General features: G+C 48.4%; 3 pseudogenes; all 3 read right to left on the reverse strand.

Moving 5' to 3' along the window:
• Positions 1 to 12,413: 12,413 nt before the first annotated feature.
• On the reverse strand, positions 12,414 to 12,533 carry LOC141268188 (5S ribosomal RNA; annotated as a pseudogene).
• A 620-nt stretch (positions 12,534 to 13,153) lies between these two features.
• Positions 13,154 to 13,272, reverse strand: LOC141269565 (5S ribosomal RNA; annotated as a pseudogene).
• A 941-nt stretch (positions 13,273 to 14,213) lies between these two features.
• On the reverse strand, positions 14,214 to 14,333 carry LOC141267520 (5S ribosomal RNA; annotated as a pseudogene).
• Positions 14,334 to 14,521: the final 188 nt, after the last annotated feature.

Consider the following 14,521-nt stretch of genomic DNA (forward strand, 5'->3'; position numbering starts at 1 on the left):
TCTTTAAAAGGGTGGATAATTGTTAATTTTATAAGAGTTTGTGACACCACCTGTGGTATCTGGTGAGAAGCACCAGCGCTGCAGCAGTCCACTGAGGCCCGTGATAAGGCAGCTCGATGGTATAGCTCCCCACAGGTGGAGCTAGGTCTCAGGTCAGCGTATGCAGGGGGAATGCAGGACAGGCGAGACCCAGCTGGGTCAGAGCAAGAACGGAAACGGACACGGTAGTCACTTCAGTACCTTTTACCTCCCCAATGAGCGGGTGTAGGGCCTCCTGTTTCTTGCCTCTGCGCAGTAAGTTTCTGACCTGCCTGGAGCTATGCCTAACTTTGTCTCTGTCCTGCGCTGGCTGACCTTGTGGTAGGGCCTTCTCTTGAAGTTCACGCTCCCAGTATGCGGGGCCTAAGCGTCTCCTGGCTCTGTTACGTATCAGCACCTTAGCGATCCTGGGACTTGTAGTTCTCCAGGGATTCCGGTTATGCCTTACTGGGTCATAGAGATCCCGGTAAGCTCGGATCCGGTGTCCGGTAAATGCTTCGGGGTGAGCTGGTTAAGCTCCTCTGCCCCTTATGTACTAACTCGCCACTCGACTTCGGCCTACTCGGGCCCTCAATAGGCTATACACACTAACGGCAGCTTGCCGCGCTTCACCGATCTTATGACGCCGGCACACCTTAAGCTCTATCTGGGCTCCCTGAATCTAGCTAGCAGGAGCCTCGTGCTCCACTGCTGAACTATTAACTGAGTTCTCTAGACTAGACTGAGCTACACTGCAGACTGACCTCTCTTAGGCTTCTCTACTGCAGGAACTCTTCAGAGGAACTGAACTGCCTAGCTCCACCTTCACTATTTATATCCCTAATGGGCTCCCTCTGCTGGTCTGAGGTGGAAGGTGGAGATGTGTGAATGTTTATGGGGGCCTCTTGTGGAGGATTCCATCAATACACTCTTCTAGGATCTGTGATACCAAGCGCAGCGGGGCGTCACAGATGCTATTGACGACGAGGTTAGGTTGCGCTTTCCTGGACAGAGACGGAGTACTGGAAGCACGTCAACAACTGCATCCTCAACCACAACTTCGCCTCTGACCACAAGTCGTAGTGGCTCTTCAGGTCGCATGGGCTCTAAGCCTTGCATAGCCTGGGCATTTATTCAGATCGATAAGGATGACCCAACTAGTGTTATCTGTAATATTTGTCACCAAAAGCTAAGTAGAGGCCAAAAAATCCATAGTTTGAGTACTTCATGCATGGATATGAAGCATAAGTTGCAGTGGGAAGCTCACTGTGCTACAATGCGGCCTAGCAGGCTGGGCCAACCACCGTCTGCCCCATCTTGTGCATCCGCGGCCTCTTCATCCTCTGTGACTGGGGGGACAGCAGTCACACATGTTTTTGGACGCAGACCTGCCACCTCTTTACCTGCAACAGCCAGTGTGATTGGCAGGTCGTCAGTTCATTGGGAAGTGGAAACACCTGCTGGTGTTGAGAGCTCTCTGACATCGAGAGCACCACCTAACATGTCCGCCTGCATCTTCCTCACAGACTGGCAGTTTGCCAGGGACACCCTACTCAACCCCGTCAAAGCACAACAGCCAGCCCTCGGTCCCTCAGATGTGGACAAGTAAAAGACCATTTCCTCCTAGCCATGAGAAAGCTAAGAGGTTGAATTTCACCATCTGCAAGCTGTTGGCTACAGAAATGCTGCCTTTCCGCCTGGAGGACATAGTGGATTTTTGAGACCTTATGTCCATCGCAGTGCCCCAGTACCAGATGCCCAGTCGGCACTACTTCTCAAAGAAAGGTGTGCCTGCGCTCCACCAGCATGTCGCACACAACATCACCGCTTCTTTGAGAAACTCTGTGTGTGAGAGGGTGCATTTCATCACAGACACTTGGACGAGTAGGCATGGACAGGGGCGTTACATGTCGCTAACAGGGCACTGGGTAACTATGGTGACAGCAGGACAAGGGGCTGCTATCCAAGTCTTGCCATCCCCGCGAGTTGTACGTCAATCCTCTATCTAGAAGTTCCTCCACTGCTTCTGCCTCCTCAACCTCCTCTCGGTCCTCCACCTGCACCCAAAGCCTGTCTGGTAATGCCACCTGCTTTCTAACTGCGCACCTCCTTACTATGCTGGCAGCAGGGCTCAACGGCATCAGTGTTTACTTTGAAATGTCTGGGAAATGTGAGTCACACAGCTGAGGACTTGTGGTCAGCTCTGGAGACCCAGTTTCATGAATGGTTGTCTCCACTGGACCTGCAACCAGGGAAGGCCGTGTGCGACAATGCTGCAAACCTGGGTGCGGCCCTTTGCCGGGGCAATGTTACACACGTGCCTTGTATGGCTCACGTGTTGAACCTGGTTGTCCATAAATTTTTAGCCCACTATCCCGGACTAGATGGCCTTCTGCAGAGGGCACGGTCGCTGTGTGCTCACTTCCGCCATTCGCATCCCGCAGCTCAACGACTTACATCTCTACAGAAGTCGTTGGGCCTGCCAGTTCACCGGCTGAAATGCGATGTGCCGACACGGTGGAATTCAACTCTGCACATGTTGCAGCGACTGTGGCAGCATCGACAAGCCCTGGTGCAATAGTTTCTGACGTATAGCCTGGGCCAACGAGATCCAGAGGTCGGGCAAATCACACAGCAGGAGTGGTCTCAGATCAGGGACCTATGAAGTTGACGCGCCCCCTGGGCCGTGAGGTACCCGGAGCCGGGCCGGTAGACGCTGGGGGTTGTAGTCACTGTGGCGGTGACCCGGTCCGTGACCCAGGGCGGTCAATCCAACGGTAATTTATATATATGGATTTTATAATGTCCGACTATGCCACCTGTGGAGTGCGGCCAAAGGGGCCGCCGCTGCGGAACAGTCCTCTGAAGCTGGTGGTTTTGCTGCAATGGTATTATTACTCACCACAGGAAGAGTGTAGCTTCAGGGCAGTGTGGGTGGATGATGGTGGTTGTAGTGCAGGGAGTCAGTAATGAACACAGAGTCTGTGTGATGCAGTCCCAAGATCTTTACTCACAGTTGTTGCAGTCCAGATTACAGGTACCAGAGCTATCTCACCCGTCGTGCTGTGCGTACTCAGTGAGGGGCTCAGTCCACCCCCAGATAGCTCCGGAGTACTTAGCAGGACCCCCTTCTGTGTGTCCTTTCTCTGGCCTTCTCCCTGCACCTCACACCCAGTGACACTTCTATCCGGTATCCTCGGGCCTTGGCGGGCGACTTGTGTTCCGTCCCCTGGGTCCTATGTGGCTACCTTCTTAGTGAGACTGGTGTGGACTTTTGCCTGCAGTACATGAAATGCTGCAGCCTCCGGTTTCTAGTTGAGCCTTGCTGTTTCTCCTCTAGTTGAGGGACCGGTTCCCCTTATCTGGCCTGACCCCTCTACCTCCTGGTAGCAGCGGGAGTACAGGTGGCCTTCTGCACGGCCCGTAGCCCTAGGGTCCCTTCGGTTCCTGGAGCCTTCCTGCTCCCACTCCTCTCTTCTCTCCTTCAGTCCTGGGCCTCCCAGGCAAGGCCCGCCTCCGGAGCAGAGCTCATGTCGAGCCTCTGCTCCTGTCACTTTTCCTCCTCTGACTGGCTTGCTCTTTCTAAGATGGCTTCCTATTTATACTCTCCCTGTCATGTGCTCCCCTAAGCTGCTCCCCTAAGCACCCACTACATAGGATCCTCCCACCAGCTAGGGACCTGGGACTGTGCTCTCCCTTAGGAGCAATCTCGCCCTAACCCCACTGCGGGTATGTGTTGGAAGCAGGTGTTAGGGTCCCGAGCCATACGCCTTCCTTACCTGAGGGTGAGATACCACACCTCTGGGTGAGATGCAGTAACTCTGTGGTGACTGCACCCTCAGGGGCGCCACACACCTTTCTGCACAGTTTTGAAATGGCGACGAAGATGTTTAGTGCTGACGATGCCATTATCAGCATAACTATTCCGGTGATTTACATGCTGGAGCACACATTAAACAGAATTCAGAGTCAGGTGGTCGGACAAGAGGAGGTGGAGGAAGTAGAGGAGGAGTCGTATGCGGAAGGGATAACATCTCCAAGGTCCAGATGGTTGGCAGCACCAAGGAGGCAGGCATGGGAGGGTGGGGGAGAGGGATTAAACAGGGCGCATGGTAGCAGCCAAACTGTTGAGGAAGGTGCAGGAGCCGAGGAAGAAGTGGAGGATGAACTGGCGATGGGCATGGAAGACTCATCAGATGAGGGAGACCTTGATCACATTTCTGCTGTGCGAGGTTGGGGGGAGAGGGCAGAGGAAAGAAGCATGATTCTTACCTCGCTACCAACACAACAAGGACTTGGTCCTCCTGGATGCGCAAGACACATGAGTGCCTTCTTGCAGCACTACCTGCAACATGACCCTCAGATTGCAGAATTCGAAGTAATCTCGACTACTGGGTTGCCACACTCTTAGATCCCCGGTACAAAAGTAAATTTGCCGAAATAATTCCTGCCATAAAAAGGGATTGACGCATGCAGGAGTATCTGCAGACGCTGTTGCAGAATCTTACATGTGCTTTTCCACAAAACACCAGTGGTGCATGAAGTGAATCTCACAGTTCTAACTTGCCAACCGCGGGACTGTCGAGTCTTCATCACTCAAACCGTAACAGTAACACAGTATCTGCTGGTAACAGCAATTTTGTGAAATCGTTTCACCACTTTTTTAGACCATCCTTTGCAAGGCCACAGGAGACAAGAAGTCTGACACATAGTCAATGCCTAGAGAGGATGGTGCAGGAGTATCTCCAAGTGAACATCGAAGCTATGACTGTGTCACTGGACCCTTGCTCATTTTGGTATTCCAATCTGGAAAAATGGCCGGAGCTCGCCACTCACGCCTTGGAGATCTTGTCATGCCTTGCAGCCAGTGTTCTCTCTGAACGTGTGTTCAGCGCTGCTGATGGTGTGCTGACAGATAAGCGCACGCGGCTGTCCACTGAGAATGTAGACAGACTCACGTTCATAAAGATGAACAAATCATGGATTCGCAAGGACTTTTCTAATCCTGTGTTATCCTTGGGAGGCTAAAAGCTTGAGGATTTGGTAATATCACCTCACCAACCGTTTTAAGCAACTGTGGGGCAATTGATGCCACTTAACCCTAGAACGCATGACCATAAAAATCTACACTTTCATATACCTGGGGCCTTTTAGGCCCGTGTGCAAATAACATTGAATAACTCAAACTCAAATGACAAACAACTATATACATGAAGAATACCTAGAGTTTCAAAATTCTAACTAAAGTAATCTTGCAGAAAATAGAAAACAATTAACAGGGCGGGACTGCAAGGCCCCAGGTATGCGTTCTAGGGTTAAGTGGTGTCTGTGCCACAATTTTGGGAAAAAATGGAAACTCATTTTGGAGTCCCCTTGCTGTGTCTTACGTGACGTTGGCATCGTCAATTCCAGGTGGGTTGGGTCGCTCCGCCCCCCTTTTAACTGTAAGAAACTACATACACTATGGCTTGGGGTAACACAGATGATTGAGTCTGAAGAGCTGTTTACTCAGAGGTCTGCTCCAAATCTTCAGTGTCTGCTAGTCAGCGTAGAATTTTTAACTACATCTAGCCTAGGCAATACTTTGGGCGTAGTAGCCCAGCTGCGAAGCAAGCTGCACAGCCTGTGTATCTAATAAGAATTTTTAAATGCATCTAGCCTAGGCAGACTGTGGGGACCCCCAACCAAACCCAGACGCTCAGCCCCCCTACCGCCCCCCTTTCCTTGACAATACAATAATGTAACTCTTACAACTGGATGGGTGAGGATCGGTCACAGCTTTATTAACTCTTTATACTCATTCCATTAGAAAGACATTTTATTTCTAAAATAATTCAGCTTGTTGCAGCATGCCCTGGGTCTCCACTCCGGCAACTTGGCCAACAAGTGTAACTCTCCAACATGTCCTTTCTATTTCCAGGCCACGGAGGATCCTGCGTACTCGTATGCAGGACTCTGACCCCCACCCATCACTCTTAACGCTTGTTCCACTCCGTCCTGGAGTCCTGACAGGAATATGTCCAGTCCAATATCCATTAAGTGAACACCGTCGGGCAGTATGAGGCCTGCTTTATCTCCTTCCAGTTGTCGGTGTCGTACCACTACACCGCCTCTGTCTCTTCTAAATTTTGCCATCCGAATATTTATTACCCGCCTTGTCCGTTCGATGGCCGTGATGTCTCGCGCACCTTGCCATACCGCTATCGGCACAATCTCTGACCATACTATAGCTAGTTTTGTGAAAAATTCTCTGAAGCGCTCAGTGTCTAGTTTCATTATTGCCATTAGTTATGCGCACTTGTGATGACCTAGGTTGTTTCCCCCGGCCTGTATAACTAAGATGACCAGACATCTTGCCTCTCTCCCTACCTTGATTACCTCCATTAGTACCTGTGGACATAGCAGGCCTCTAATACCTCTCCAGTTGAAATATGTGTAATTTCCTCCCGCCTGGGCGGACTTTCGCCCTTTAATCTGCCCAATATATATACGAGTGGCCTATCACCCACACTGTTGGCTTAGCATCACCTGTAAAAGAAACAAACCACGTTAGGATAACAAGTCCGGTCTTATGTATCTTGCCAAACACGTGGATCACCATCTCTCTATCCTCTGAACTTCCGTTTCTGACAGTCCTGCTCTTGCTGCTTCTGTGGCCGCGCCTATGCGGAATGAGTGTGTCCCGTAATCTTTGGGGTGGTTCCCTGCCGATGTTATGCATTTATTAAATATAGCTTGGAACTGGTATCTTGATAATGGCGTCCCATCAATGTGTGATAGGAACAAATTACTTTGTGATCTGATGGTTAGATATGGTTTTACTATTGTTACCCGACTCAGTGTACCGTTTGTGGGTTGTAGAAGTACCCAAGTGCCCCTGCCCGCTGGAACCATTTTCGATTTGTGTATGCGTAGACGTATTGCATTATTGCCTATGACTACGTTCTGGTGTAATAAGCCTCCACTGGTGCTAATTTTGGATTGAGGGACTAATTCGCTTATGCATAGCGCCCCGAAGAAGGCAATCACAAATGCAGTAGACAGTAGTGTTGCTTCAAATTGTGAGTGTCATGTTAATGGTGTTAGGGATATGATGTGAGAAATCAGTTTTAGTGACACGGGACGGGACGTCTACACTCCTGACTTGGCTGACCCCTTTTCCACCCTTTTATGGATTGTCTGATGATGAATCTTTGTCACATCTCCCCAATTCAGTAGTTGGAAGTGAAATGCTACTCCGGTCAGACACCGCTGCGCTGACGCCCCTGATATGCCCCTCATCATTAGCTGGTGGAGAAATTCTATGGTGACTTGTGATCTGGCTTGTTCACATTGGTCAACCCGTCTGCCTGCTACTAGTCGTGTCCACTCTTCCCATGCCTTAACGTATGCTTGCCACGTCGACGGGGCCACTGACGCTCTGATTAATGGCATCAACTATTCGCCACTAGATCCCATAGGGAAGGTGGGCAACTGTTGTCCCGATGGGTGGGCATTGTGGAAGAGCTCTGTGAAAATCTGCCAATTGAATTGTTATAAAGCGTTAGCAGCAGCTTTAGACCCCTCAGCATAGTGGCTAGCGCGGACCCATACATTGTGTTTTAAGCACAGGAATGCTAGCCTGGGTAGTAGGCCTAGCACTGGGAGAGACGATGATGCCATCTTATTAATGCAGTGCGCTAAGCTGGTGTTTTTTGTTATGAAGCGTATATTTTTGTAAGCCAGGAGCGCGCCCCATATTTCTATTGCTACCACTATTGGGAAGAAAAATTATTTTCAGGGCTAGATGCAGCGAAAAATTATTATTAATTAAAAAGCTGGTGGAGCTTGGTATAGATGGCCTAATACAATGAGACCCACACACTGCTAGAAGGCCAAATATTTTTTCAGAGTTAGATGCAGAAAAAAATTATATTCAGTTTGCAACCTGATGGAGGTCAGTATAGATGGACTAATAGAACAAGTCCCACACACTGCTAGAAGGCCAAATATTTTTTCAGAGGTAGATGCAGACAAAAAATTATTTTGAATTTGCAACCTGATGGAGGTCAGTATAGATGACTAATAGAACAAGTCCCACACACTGCTAGAAGGCCAAATATTTTTTCAGTGCTAGATGCAGAAAAAAATTATATTCAGTTTGCAACCATATGGAGGTCAGTATAGATGGACTAATAGAACAAGTCCCACACACAGCTAGAAGCCCAAATATTTTTTCAGAGGTAGATGCAGAAAAAAATTATATTCAGTTTGCAACCTGATGGAGGTCTGTATAGATGGATTAATAGAATAAGTCCCACACACAGCTAGAAGCCCAATATTTTTTCAGAGGTAGGTGCAGAAAAAAATATATTAAGTTTGGAACCTGATGGAGGTCTGTATAGATGGATTAATAGAACAAGTCCCATACACAGCTAGAAGCCCAATATTTTTTCAGAGGTAGATGCAGAAAAAAATTTATTCAGTTTGCAACCTGATGGAGGTCTGTATAGATGGATTAATAGAACAAGTCCCACACACAGCTAGAAGCCCAATATTTTTTCAGAGGTAGATGCAGACAAAAAATTATTTTGAATTTGCAACCTGATGGAGGTCAGTATAGATGACTAATAGAACAAGTCCCACACACTGCTAGAAGGCCAAATATTTTTTCAGTGCTAGATGCAGAAAAAAATTATATTCAGTTTGCAACCATATGGAGGTCAGTATAGATGGACTAATAGAACAAGTCCCACACACAGCTAGAAGCCCAAATATTTTTTCAGAGGTAGATGCAGAAAAAAATTATATTCAGTTTGCAACCTGATGGAGGTCTGTATAGATGGATTAATAGAACAAGTCCCACACACAGCTAGAAGCCCAATATTTTTTCAGAGGTAGGTGCAGAAAAAAATATATTCAGTTTGGAACCTGATGGAGGTCTGTATAGATGGATTAATAGAACAAGTCCCATACACAGCTAGAAGCCCAATATTTTTTCAGAGGTAGATGCAGAAAAAAATTTATTCAGTTTGCAACCTGATGGAGGTCTGTATAGATGGATTAATAGAACAAGTCCCACACACAGCTAGAAGCCCAATATTTTTTCAGAGGTAGATGCAGAAAAAAATATATTCAGTTTGCAACCTGATGGAGGTCAGTATAGATGGACTAATAGAACAAGTCCCACACACTGCTAGAAGGCCAAACATTTTTTCTGAGCTAGATGCAGAAAAATATTATATTCAATTTGCAACCTGATGGAGGTCAGTATAGATGGAATAATAGAACAAGTCCCACACACAGCTAGAAGGCCAAATATTTTTTCAGAGGTAGATGCAGAAAAAAATTATATTCAGTTTGCAACCTTATGGAGGTCAGTATAGATGGACTAATAGAACAAGTCCCACACACAGCTAGAAGCCCAAATATTTTTTCAGAGGTAGATGCAGACAAAAATTATATTCAGTTTGCAACCTGATGGAGGTCTGTATAGATGGATTAATAGAACAAGTCCCACACACAGCTAGAAGCCCAATATTTTTTCAGAGGTAGATGCAGAAAAAAATATATTCAGTTTGCAACCTGATGGAGGTCTGTATAGATGGATTAATAGAACAAGTCCCACACACAGCTAGAAGCCCAATATTTTTTCAGAGGTAGATGCAGAAAAAAATATATTCAGTTTGCAACCTGATGGAGGTCAGTATAGATGGACTAATAGAACAAGTCCCACACACTGCTAGAAGGCCAAACATTTTTTCAGAGCTAGATGCAGAAAAATATTATATTCAATTTGCAACCTGATGGAGGTCAGTATAGATGGACTAATAGAACAAGTCCCACACACAGCTAGAAGGCCAAATATTTTTTCAGAGGTAGATGCAGAAAAAAATTATATTCAGCTTGCAACCTTATGGAGGTCAGTATAGATGGACTAATAGAACAAGTCCCACACACAGCTAGAAGCCCAAATATTTTTTCAGAGGTAGATGCAGAAAAAAATTATATTCAGTTTGCAACCTGATGGAGGTCAGTATAGATGGACTAATAGAACAAGTCCCACACACTGCTAGAAGGCCAAACATTTTTTCAGAGCTAGATGCAGAAAAATATTATATTCAATTTGCAACCTGATGGAGGTCAGTATAGATGGACTAATAGAACAAGTCCCACACACAGCTAGAAGGCCAAATATTTTTTCAGAGGTAGATGCAGAAAAAAATTATATTCAGTTTGCAACCTGATGGAGGTCTGTATAGATGGATTAATAGAACAAGTCCCACACACAGCTAGAAGCCCAATATTTTTTCAGAGGTAGATGCAGAAAAAAATATATTCAGTTTGCAACCTGATGGAGGTCAATATAGATGGACTAATACAACAAGTCCCACACACAGCTAGAAGCCCAATATTTTTTCAGAGGTAGATGCAGAATAAAATATATTCAGTTTGCAACCTGATGGAGGTCTGTATAGATGGATTAATAGAACAAGTCCCACACACAGCTAGAAGCCCAATATTTTTTCAGAGGTAGATGCAGAAAAAAATATATTCAGTGTGCAACCTGATGGAGGTCTGTATAGATGGATTAATAGAACAAGTCCCACACACAGCTAGAAGCCCAATAATTTTTCAGAGCTAGATGCAGAAAAAAATTATATTCAATATGCAACCTGATGGAGGTCAGTATAGATGGACTAATAGAATGATGCTATGCCCAAAAGATTTTAGTTCACTAGGTGCAGTAAAAAAATTTTTATTCTATACACAGGTGGTATATCTTGCAACAGAGATAGGCTACTCCACTGACTAACACACTCTGCAATAGGCCAAAAAGGATTAGCTTTGCTAGATTCAGCCAAATGCTGTGAAAAAAACTTGCACAACACTGGCACAGACCTGCCTGGCAAAAACTGATAGGAACTGATTTAACCTAGTCCTGAAAAGGACTCCAATTACAATTAGTCTTTACTCCCACAATCTATCTATTTAAGAGCACAGACCTGCCTGATAAAAGTCGTAGGAAATCTGTAACCTAGTCCTTAAAAGGACTGCAATCACAACTATTCCCTACTCCCAAGCTATCTGTAGATTTGTGCGAAAATTGGCTTGAAATTAACAAGGTATAGCGCACACAGCAACAGCGGTGCCGTCTAACACGCAGCTGCAGCAGTGAGAAAATGGTGGCGACGGGGAAAATGGCTTGGTCTTATAGGGCAAGGACATGTGACATACACTGCCAATGACACATGCCCTTGCTTGTGTGAAAAAAAGCACTTCGCTCCGTGTGTGCGCTGCTGATAGGCTGACAGATTGCACCTCCCCACTGCAAATGCGGGAAAGAGAAAAAAAAATGGAGATCTTCATTGTTACTGCAGAGATCCATCCCCTGCCCCTCCCCCCACCCCGCTGTACACTCAAACTGCGTATTAACATTAATTTTCATCATTACTGAGAAAAAATCCAGTTATGATTTTGGTGCACGAACAGTTATCGAACATAACCTCGAATAGCCGAATTTTTCTCAAATTGTTCGTGTTCGCCGAACGGCTCGAACACCGCCCAAAACAGCTCGAATTTGAGATTGGCAAACAGTTCGAGTAGAACAACGCTCATCTCTAGACACAACGTCCCACTCAGAGCCGCTGAGCTCACTGATCGGCTGCAGCGCTGTCGACGGAACGTCAGCTTCACGGCCAATACCACAGGCCGGGAGCAGAGGCGAGACTCACCGGTAAACCCGGGTAGGGTGAGCAGAGCGCGGTTAGTTGCTTTCTAATAGCCTGCAGCCGGGGATTAACTTTTAATGAAAGGGAACAATCCCTTTGACTGTCTGCAGCGCGCCACACCTAGGAAGTGCACTCTCACACACAAGCCAGCATGCACACGTGCTCGCACGTGACAACACCCCCTATCTGCCCCTACAACCTCTCCGTCACCATGCGTCAGAATCTCCAGCCTGTTTTATGATTTCAGGGCCGTAGCAGGAATCACCCCCCCCTCCCCAATTCCTTCCTTGCCTTCCTTGCACTGAGTTTAGCTCTTTGGCAGCCATCTGGCTTGGTTACACAAGCTTCTTTGCAGAGAACCATGTTACTTCTGCTGGCCCTCGCTAGGTGGCCGGCATCCAAAACCTTCCCTGGGCACCTGCTGAAAGCCTGGCCCCTTCACGGCCCCGGGTGCTTTTAACGCCATCATTTCCACACGGCGAGCTGCGGAGTCAATAAGCACTCCTAGCCGTGACAAGGAGCTCGGTGTCAGGCCTGCGTGAAGGCGGCGGGGTAGCGTACTTAGCTGCCAACTGGCTCCGAGGCCTTGGGGCTTCCATCATCTAAGTTACTTAAGGTCGGTGTCCGGCACGGCGCCGTTCCATGCTAGCCGAGCTGGGCAGTAGGGCAAAACGTCATCAAAATGGTCTACAGCACCCGGTGTTCCCAGGAGGTCTCCCATCCAAGTACTGTCCGAGCCCAGCCCTGCTTTGCTTCCGAGATCAGACAAGATCAGGCGTATCCAAGGTGGTATGGCCAGTAGATGCTGTTTGATCCATCGCCCGGCCAGTCTTTCTGAGGATCGCTTGGTGGCGAGCAATCTGGCCGTGACGGGGCGGGCTCCGAAGGGTCCATGCAAAGGCTGTGCCGTCCCTACAGGTGTGGTTTGTTTAGCAGTGATTCACCCGCCGCATCAGGTGTCTTCAAAAATGTCTCGGCGCTGGGTCTCCTGCAGGCTAAACCCTTCATCGCGGTAATGTGACAGAAAGAGCAAGCTGGACCCGTAACTTGGGGACGGAGCGAGACGTCCAGGGGTGAATGAAGGAAGAGGGTAAATGGTTGCCAGTGACTTTGAGCTGCTCTTCAGGGTGGAGGGTCGTGTTTCCTGCAAAGGTCTTCTGCTTGGGGTTACCGGTGGTTGCCTCCAGCCACGCGGGAGACGCTGGTCCTGGTGAAAAGGAGCCTAGTATTAAAAGTAAAGAACCAACAATGCTGGAGGCCCACGGTGATCAGAAGGATGCTGGTATTTTGCAGAGATGAAATAGCGCAAGACAGAAAGCAAATGAAAAAAAGAAAAGAGAATGAATGTGTGCACTTGTGAAAGGGAATGGAAAAAAGGCATAAAAGAGAGTGCCCCCTGCTGGTGGAAGGAAGGAAAAAGCAAAAGCTAATAGCACCTGGTATTCCCAGGCAGTCTCCCATCCAAGTAATAACCAGGCCCAACACTGCTGAGCTTCCAAGATCAGACGAGATCAGGTGTGTTCAGGGTGGTGTGGCCGTAGGCAGAGACAAGCCTCTCCCTTGCTGCTTTTGTACTTTGACGTCTGGCTGCCGGCTGCCCTTTCCAGTGCTCAGCAAGACCAGGTCCTTTTGTGCTTTCCCTTTTCTTCAATTTTTTTGCTGGCTTCCTTAAAAGGTCTTGTAGACTCAACGCCCCACTCAGAGCCGCTGAGCTCACTGATCGGCTGCAGCACTGTCGACGGAACGTCAGCTTCATGGCCAATGCCACAGGCCGGGAGCAGAGGCGAGACTCACCGGTAGACCCGGGTAGGGTGAGTAGAGCGCGGTTAGTTGCTTTCTAATAGGCTGCAGCCGGGGATTAACTTTTAATGAAAGGGAACAATCCCTTTGACTGTCTGCAGCACGCCACACCTAGGAAGCGCACTCTCACACACAAGCCAGCATGCACACGTGCTCGCACGTGACAACACCCCCTAGCTGCCCCTACAACCTCTCCGTCACCATGCGTCAGACTCTCTTGCCTGTTTTATGTTTTCAGGGCCCTAGCAGGAATCACCCCCCCTTCCCCAATTCCTTCCGCACCTTCCTTGCCTTCCTTGCACTGAGTTTAGCTCTTTGGCAGCCATCTGGCTTGGTTACACAAGCTTCTTTGCAGAGAACCATGTTACTTCTGCTGGCCCTCGCTAGGCGGCCGGCATCCAAAACCTTCCCTGGGCACCTGCTGAAAGCCTGGCCCCTTCACGGCCCCGGGTGCTTTTAACGCCATCATTTCCACACGGCGAGCTGCGGAGTCAAAAAGCACTCCTAGCCGTGACAAGGAGCTCGGTGTCAGGCCTGCGTGAAGGCGGCGGGGTAGCGTACTTAGCTGCCAACTGGCTCCGAGGCCTTGGGGCTTCCATCATCTAAGTTACTTAAGGTCGGTGTCCGGCACGGCGCCGTTCCATGCTAGCCGAGCTGGGCAGTAGGGCAAAACGTCATCAAAATGGTCTACAGCACCCGGTGTTCCCAGGAGGTCTCCCATCCAAGTACTGTCCGAGCCCAGCCCTGCTTTGCTTCCGAGATCAGACGAGATCAGGCGTATCCAAGGTGGTATGGCCAGTAGATGCTGTTTGATCCATCGCCCGGCCAGTCTTTCTCAGGATCGCTTGGTGGCGAGCAATCTGGCTGTGACGGGGCGGGCTCCGAAGGGTCCATGCAAAGGCTGTGCCGTCCCTACAGGTGTGGTTTGTTTAGCAGTGATTCACCCGCCGCATCAGGTGTCTTCAAAAATGTCTCGGCGCTGGGTCTCCTGC

The sequence above is a fragment of the Phyllobates terribilis genome, unplaced genomic scaffold, assembly GCF_046119375.1.
Source record: "Phyllobates terribilis strain yellow unplaced genomic scaffold, ASM4611937v1 Scaffold_4__5_contigs__length_816908805, whole genome shotgun sequence".
NCBI lineage: Eukaryota > Metazoa > Chordata > Amphibia > Anura > Dendrobatidae > Phyllobates > Phyllobates terribilis.